Source organism: Acartia tonsa, chromosome 8 (assembly GCF_053477335.1).
Source record: "Acartia tonsa isolate MP-2025a chromosome 8, ASM5347733v1, whole genome shotgun sequence".
NCBI lineage: Eukaryota > Metazoa > Arthropoda > Copepoda > Calanoida > Acartiidae > Acartia > Acartia tonsa.
Window position 1 is genome coordinate 47,255,793 of NC_137267.1, and position 8,912 is coordinate 47,264,704.

Genomic DNA, 8,912 nt, shown 5'->3' on the forward strand with positions numbered 1-8,912 from the left:
TCATTAAGTATTAAAAATATGCTTCATAAATCTTCCATAGTTTGTAATAGTTATCTATCGCATAGTATTAGAAACAGCTTTCCATGAAAAGTTAAATACAAATTTATAAGTTTTGTTAGGCCGAGGGGCCGAAGATCCAGTCTAACAAAGCTGGTATCAATTTTATATTTCAATATTAGTGGAAAATTGCCTGTAATACGACGCGAAACATGATTTTTCAGTATTACTTAGAACCAGTTTTAATCCAGCGGATATTAATTGGTTTAGAAGCCATACTGGAAATTAGTTACACATAAGTATTACAAATATTACAAAAAGTTAAGCAATGATTTTAAATTAAATTACAAGAAAAAAATGAAAAAATATGATTAGGTATTATTGTTATTGTGATAAAATGTGAAAATGGAAACTTTTGATAAAAGTTCCCAACAATTACAAAAAGGTAATTTTTTTATATTAAAATAACAGGACCTCTGTCAGTCTGTTTGCACCGAATGATCTCGCTTACTGCTGAACTGATACGGTTCTCCTTTACAGTGTAGCTTGATCTCCTGGACAGGGTAATAACTATTTTCGGGGAGGGTGCCACCACCCTCCCAAGAAAAATCGCCAAAAAATCCATTTCTACGAAACTAGCGCCGCATAGTGACCTTTTGGATATTTTAGTTTAACAGCTGATCTTAACATAAATAGAGTTAAAGAAACCGCGTCAATAGAGGCCTCGAGGGGTGGTATCCGCTTGTAATTAATAATCTGATGGCATTTATTTGATAAAGGCGAATATTTAGTAAATAAAGGGTTGTTCCGTGAATGCTAATATAATAGGGGTGAAGCGTTTCAACCCCTAATGGCGAAGTCCGGCGACTGAGCCCCTAGCCTAGTGATTCTATCCAACAAGATACTTCAAGTGTTTACAGATTGAAGATTTATTCAGAACTAATTATGTGTTACAAAAATGCAGTTTATATACACAGATATAGATAATTGGGTAGGCAATCAAAAGGGATGGAGATTGATGGGGAAGCTTCATCTAGGTGAGGGAGAGAAGAGTAGGTCATCTGAGGGGGTCGGACTGGAACCCCTACCCCCTTATCTGCCGGCAAGTTGACCGTTTTAATCCGCCGCTGATAAACAATGGCTTTTGTCTAAGGGATCTTTGTGATGAGATAGAACACCTGATATCATATCTAAATTTGGCTTGCAGCAAAGCTTCTCTGTGAAACAACAGTCTGTCGGCCTACCACACTAACGTTCTTTACTGGTTTTGTTTACAAAAAAAAAATCAGTGGAGGTATTTTTGGGGGCTTGGGGGTGTCTCACCCCCTATCAACGAAGAAAATAGCTTAAAACCAGTAGATAAATTTCCCGAAGAGTATTGCCCAATCAGTTACCAAGATCTTAAGCTTCAGAGGGACGGACATACATCATTCTACTTTGTATTATATATATATTTTTAACTATTTGTTTTTAGAATGTAAAAATCTAGAAGGCTTTGAAATATACCTCTCTCTACTTGTCATAATTTGGTCGGCTGGAGTCATACACTTTGTCATCCTAGCGCTTTTTACGGCCAAAAAAGCAGTTTTAGCTGCCAAAGTACAGGTATAGATATTTATCGCATCGTATTATAGACAGCTTTTCCCAGTTATTAAAATGAAAATTATGAGATTAAAACAAAACTGGTTAAAATTATGGGATTTTCATTTTAATATTTGTGGAAAATTTTCTTTAATACATGATTTTTCAGTATGTCTGAGAGCTGTTTTAAACAGCTTTGAAGCCATACTGAAAATTACTAATTACGCGTTTTGAATAGTTAAAGGGTGAGCAAAAAAAATGCGTACCTTTTTAAAATTGAAATTGCGCGGCTTTTGTTAATAGTAGAAAAATGTAACGCATTTATGTACGTAAGAACCGTTAGGAAGTCTATTTTTTTGGAAATATAAAAACAATTCCTGTGCTACGTATAGTTTAGGAGCTATGTGGTAAAATGTCCCAACTGGCTTAAAACTTGACCTGTGAGTAAAAAGATTAAATCAAAGGGTATGCAAATAAAAATATGTACATTTTTAAAATGATTTTTAGAATGCAATCACTTAAAAATGCATTTCTTTAATAAAAAAATATGCAAAGACGACATTCTCCACTTATAATCTCAGTTCCTATTAGTACTAGAGGGCTGAATATTTTTGTACATATCCCCAGTTAGATAATGAATTTCCGACTATAAGTCAGTCAAAGCCATATTTCGCTTCCTTACCCTTTTATTAAAATAAAAAAAAAAACATAAGTTTTCCAACTTTAAACCTCTGAAACACCTCACTTTAACACCCTCAAAATAGGCTTGGACGTCTCTGACCTAAAGTTTTGTTGTTGTAGAAAATAGAAACGTTGGTGACTCAATACGCTGGCAACACAACTACATCTCAAAATTCAGGAATCTTTACTAACTTTAAATAAACTTTTGATTTAAAATTTTAATCAAAACATCACGAAACCTTTCACTGGAAAAAATTTCATAAATGCTTAAGTTGTTATTTATGGCATCATTAATAAACCTAGTTTTGGTAGCTCCGAGTGGTTAACTAAATTAGGGATTAATCTATTTAAATAATCTAACCTAATTCAGTGCTAGACCCAAAAAGGTCAAACTTTGTTTTATAAAAGAGATTAAAATGATTCAGTCTAAAACAAGGATTAAAAACATGTTTAACTTTAGTCATAACATTATCCTAAGTAGTATATTAGCGGCGGCTGCCACCTAGCATCTAGGGGCTCTGTATTCAATGGGGGAGAATCAGGGGCGTCCAAGCTTTTTCATTTTTTTAGGGGGGGGGGGGGGTAAAAATTTGAAAATAAAATTTTTTTTTTTTTTGGGGGGGTAATCTTTATATCATAGAGGAAAGCTTTTTTATTTGGGGGTAAAAATTGAAAATCCAAAATTTTGGGGGTGCTACATTTTCATTTGGGGGTGGGGGGGGGGGGGTAATCACCCCTTTAGACCCCTTTTGGACGTCCTTGGGCAAAGTGTTGATAGAAATAAGCTGAAAATCAAGACTTAAATCTGGAAATACAAAAGCCTAGAACTATCAGAGGGCCTATGTGAAGCTTACTAAAAATATATATAGAATAGAACCTGCAATCTAGTTCTTAAGATCTTAAGCTTCAGACAAAAACCTTTACTATTTCTTATGATAGGATTAACAGCTGCACCCGTAATATCAAGTGATGTTTAATATCCTAAAACCAATCCAAAAATTAAATAAAAAATACTATAACATAAGCCAACCTTTAACCTATTTGAAGATTCTCTAAAATGGACAACTCAATCGAATTAATGGCCTTTATAGACAAACAAAAACCTCAATGCTTTACTATTTACTAGAGGCTGCGCCCCTGCAGACAAGGACGTCCTTACCTATATGATATAAAGATTACCCCCCCCCCCCTCAAATGAATTTGAATTTAGAATTTTCACCCCCCCCCCCCCCAAATGAAAAGGCTTGGACGCCCTTGCCTGCAGACAATCGTAACATAAAGACGTATGGACCGATCTTGTTTTATGTAACTTTACAATTTTGCATTATTTTACGCGTAAGCAGAATGTAAAAAATGAGTCACAGTAACACACACATTGAAAAGGCCTTTTAATCTACTGACCTATATCTCTTTGTTAAACTTAACCTTGGAGAGTTTCATAGTTTGACAAGCTTAATCTGCAAAAAAGGACCTATAGTCTTGCATACCAGGGATCTAAAGGGATATGACAATGGCCGATAAATTGATGTAAATCGAAAACGATGATACATAAAAATCGAGGGAGGAAGGGTACATTGAGCGGTTTATAAAAAAGTCTGTAGTAACATTTTCATATTCATTGGCTTAACAACTTTGGGGACTTGAATTTTGATTGGTTGGTTCATTAAGTTGAGTGTCCACATGTTTCAACCACTAATTGTAATCAACAGAAGGAATATTTTTTGTTAACATCATTGGGGATGTAAATAAATTTATCGGCCAATGTCTTATCCCTTTAGATCCCCCAGATAAGACAGGGGGAAGGGGCTGTATATTGTTCTGGTACCCAAAGTCATAAAAACAGGGTCTTTAACTTAAAAATCTTAAGAAATTTTATTAGAGCTTGATTGGTTGGTTCAAACTAGCAGTGCCAAAATTTGTAATCTGCAGATGAGGTTATATTGCATCAATCCATTAAGATCCCAGCGGCTTGCAGATCAATTATAATAATTACTAGCGGCTTCGCCCCTAGCCTAGCTCTAGGGGCTTTGCCCCAAGAGGTGTTCAAAATTTTTTTTGACGAAATTCGGAAAAGGACCAAGGAAATCTTCAGCAAAAAAAGGGGGGAGAGATTCTTGTTTTTTGGGGGGTTGGGGGTGTCCCAACCCCCAAGAAAATAGCCTAAAACCCCCACAGGACCAGTAGGTATATTCCCTGAAGAGTAGAATCCGATCGGTTCAGTGGTTACCAAGATCTTAAGGGACGGACAGACAGACGGACGGACAGACAACATTCTACTTTGTGTTATAGATATCATTATGTTACAAAACGTTTCCCAACGGCCTTCTTCAAAAAGAACAAGTTTGTTTTAGCTTAAAAAGGATTACAAAAAATCTAAATCTCTAACATCTAATTGAAAAAAAATTAAAAAACCCAAGGATAACAACATTCATGAAAGCAAATTGCTCATTGATATAGATTATATTCACAAAAAATAAGCAGCCAGGTAAATTCTATTTCAAATATATCATTACGGACGGCCAGACAGAGTGAATTAGAGAGTAGCTTCGCTGCTGTTAAAAACAAACATACAGACTGACATTCTAAAATAAGCGATCGGAAAAATCTGCTACGAAGCTAATGACGGACGGACACGCTCTGAAATTAGAAAAACTTTCCAGTAATGGTTCGAAACTGATTATTATCCGCTGGATTAAAACCGGATCCAAGCCATACTGCAAAATTATGTATCGTATCGTATTATATCCAGTTTTCTACAAATATAACAATTGGAAAATCATAATATCAAAAACAGTTTTGTTAGCTTGTGCCTTCGGCATCTCGGGGCTAACTAAACTAGTTTTAATCTTTTTTTGATTTCAATATCCGCGGAAAGCTGTTTATAATAGTAGGCGACTATTCCTTAACATCTTTAAACTTATAAACTGTTCCTAAATGTCAAACTAAATGCATAATTGTGGTGGGCGCTAAACAAACAAATTTTAATGCTTTTTAACAAATTTATTTATTTACATATATATAGGTATGTGCACAGGCATTTACGGATAATAAAATAGCCCCATACATATACTAATAAATAATCGGCGGTTTCTCTACGGAAACCCTTTTTACTTTTAAAAAAAATAAATTGAAAATGATGAGGGGGTGAGTAGTTTTCTTGTGTATGTCTTTTTATACGTAAGGTTAGGTTAGGTTGTATTTAGTACAAGGTAGTCCCGAAAGATTAGGGCACCGCAGGTATAGGCCCCATTGGGGTTGGACAATCAAATAGGTCAGCAATAGCAAACTAACAACATTTTTGATGTTTTTTAAGGGTAAAAATACTAGTCATTATATTTTGTATAAATATCAAATCAATCCATGGATCTTAGAAGAATAAGACAATGGTGATTTATTTTGGGAGAATAGTGGTACCCTCAGGGGCGTCCAAGCTTTTTATTTTAGGGGGGGTAAAAATTTTGGAAGGGGGGGGGTTACTTCGTTTTTTGGGGGGGGTAAAATGGGGCGCGGAGTAATTACCCTCCCTGAAATCTGTTAGCAGGGGTAAATTTAGTTTATCCCCCCCAAAATTTACCCCCGGGGTAAAATTTTTCGGGGGGGTAATTTAAATTTTATTAAATATATAGTATTAAAAATGCGCGCAAAGTGCGCAAAATTTTTTTTATTAGAGATTTTTATTTTGGGGGGGTATTGTTTGGCGGGGGGTAAATACCCCCTCCTAAATGGTTGGGGGTGCCTACGGCACCCCCCGGGTAGGGGAAAATTTTAAATGGGGGGGGGGGGTAAATGGAAAAAAATTTGGGGGTGCCTACGGCACCCCCAAAATCGTTTGGGGGGGTAATCGCCCCATTACCCCCCCCCCTTGGACGTCTATGGGTACCCTCCACCAAAATAATTATAAACCTTTCAAGACCTTATGAGAAGCTACACCAGAACCATATCGGTCTAGCGATAGCAAGATCCCTTTTTACACACAGACAAACATCATGCTATTTATTTTTAGGATAATTGAGTTATTTTACTATTCCTTTAATCCTATATTAAAATGCCCTATAAAATACTCATATATATATTTGTATATACTAAAAGGCACTTTCCAAGACACACTGGCGCCCAGATGTTTTATTTCAAGCCTTTTTACAAGCGTAAATGCTCTAGAAAATGTCCGTCTGTCTTACTTGTCAAAAAGAAAATTTTAAAAATTCAGGCTGAATTGAAAAAGGATAAACGTGGATATTAGCTTGCTAATATGGACCATATTTATTGGTCAGTTCGTTCATCTAGTAGGATGGGAGGGGACGGGTTGAACGGGTTGGGTGGAGGTTATCGCTATTTTAGCCAGCCACGAGCATAACTTTATGAGAGTACATGAAAATCTGATGCAACATCCCCGTAATAATATATCGATTTCAGACTGTTTCTTGGATATCCTTATACTAAAGTAACAGGATGTCTGTGTGTTTGTACCGAAGGATCTCGCTTACCGCTGAACCGATCGGGTTCTCCTTAACAGGGTAGCTTCTCATAAGTCCCGGGAAGGTTTATAACTATTTTGGGGGAGGGTACCACCACAATCTCAGGAGAAATCGCCCCTAGAAAAAAATTACCTCTCCCGAAAAAGAGACTTGAACGAAACATAAACCAATTATTTCTGTAATTAGATATTTTAAATAAAAAAAAAACGTTCAAAGTGCCACTAGAGGCCTCTAGGGGCGTAGCCGCTAGTCCTTATACTAAAGTAACAGGATGTCTATGTGTTTGTGTGTCTGTGTGTTTGTACCGAAGGATCTCGCTAACCGCTGAACCGATCAGGTTCTTCTTAACAGGGTAGCTTCTCATAGATCCCGGGAAGGTTTATAACTATTTTGGGGGAGGGTACCACCACCCTCCCAAGAGAATTCACAATTAAATTAGATATTTTAAATAAAAAAAAACATTTAAATACCACTAGAGGCCTCTAGGGGCGTAGCCGCTAGTTTATAATAAGTCATCTCAAAAAAACGTTTTATTTTGACAACGCCAATAGATAGCAATAATTATTTTAGTTCGAGCTTTATTTATTAAGGGGGTGGGCGTATTACCCCTCATAGACCTTTAAAATTTCAAGTTTTCTCCCCCCCCCCAAAAAAAAAAAAATTTGTAGGTTGAAGAAAAAATACAATTCTTTTCAACTAACTTCTTCGTTCTAGATATGTTTGAAAAAGATGCAAGAAATAATTTGTTATTGTTTTAATTTAGATATATATACATTATTAATTTTGTACTACCTAAATGGTGAAAGTCAATTTAGACAAAGATTATTTAGGAAAGTTTGACTTTATAATAACGTTGGATAGTGTAATAAAAAAAGTGCAATGGATGTAGAATATACATGGATATTATAACAGGGGAAAAATTGTCATCAATTTAGCGTGCTTACGTGGAACTCTTTTATTGGTCAGTTCGTTCATCTGGTAGGAGGAGAGGGGGTGGGGGAAAGAGGATGTAGGTAGAGGTGATCTCGTTATTAGAGAACATGAAAATCTGGTCAAAGATCAAAGTAATAATATACCCATTAGTGTGACTGTGGCATGACACGTAGGCTATACTCAAAGCACGCCTGTCTCAAAAAAAGCCTATCTCAAAAAACGCGTATTGGATAGGTGATAGTTTCAAATCTCGTTCCAACACCGTGTCATAACTAAAGAGGTTAAAAATGGTTCCAACTTTTGTTATGTCTCGTGCAAGAAATAGTTAGTCTGAGTAGAGTGAATGCCTTGGCACAAAATAGGAGATCATTTTATTACCAAGTTAGTTCTTCCGGGCCAACAGAGCTGGGTTTTAATTTATAATACGATGCGATGAATAACAATTTCAAAAATTCTAAAATTCTAAATTCTTATTGTTCTGCACGGTCTAAATTGACTAACACCAAACATAATTTTGAGTTATCTATCTAAAAAAAATCCACGTGCTCATGAATATATCAAGATGTACTTTAGGAAAACTTTCCAAATATCGCGTATGTTTTGATAGACAAGCTTCTCTATACACAAGGTATTCCCATACGTCCATTCTACGTCAAAGTACTCAATCTAACATGGCTTTCATTTTCTTATTTTTTAACAGATTTAAACAAGTAAAATTCTACTAAAAATTTCGGCTCAATACCAGCTGAGTATCCACAAATTTCCCAATAGTAGCTGAGTATCCACGCATATTTCCCAAGAGTAGTTGAATATCCACACTTTTCCCCTATGGTAGTTGAATATCCACAATAGTTTCCTATTGGTATTTTCATTATATCCTTTCATAATGCTGATTCCGATGACAATAAAGCACATTAATGCAAGCAATTCACAGCTATCATTTGACTTTAATACAGATTTAGAAACCAATTATTAAAACATCCATAAAAGCGAAGCTCTGAAATGAAAGGACAAACTAACATTAACAGGATAATAATGTATAAGTCTATATAAAATTATTGTAATTGTAGTAAATTTGTTGCAAATTTTCTTAAGTATATGCTACTGTTTAAGGACATACTGACATTTTTAGGACTTGATTATTATACCTTATCGTAATAAGAATCAGTATTCCATAAATTAGATATCCTCAAACTTATAAATAATAAATATTATTTATAAATAATAATATATCAATCCACGTAT

The 8,912-nt window shown here is 35.4% G+C and overlaps 1 long non-coding RNA gene across 1 annotated transcript; it reads left to right on the forward strand.

The window, feature by feature from the left end:
- Nucleotides 1–242: 242 nt before the first annotated feature.
- LOC145326648 (uncharacterized) lies at nucleotides 243–2,460 on the forward strand. Its single transcript, XR_013881932.1, has 3 exons — nucleotides 243–442; nucleotides 1,472–1,602; nucleotides 2,380–2,460. It is a non-coding gene; the product is annotated as an uncharacterized LOC145326648 (long non-coding RNA).
- The last annotated feature ends 6,452 nt before the right edge of the window (nucleotides 2,461–8,912 follow it).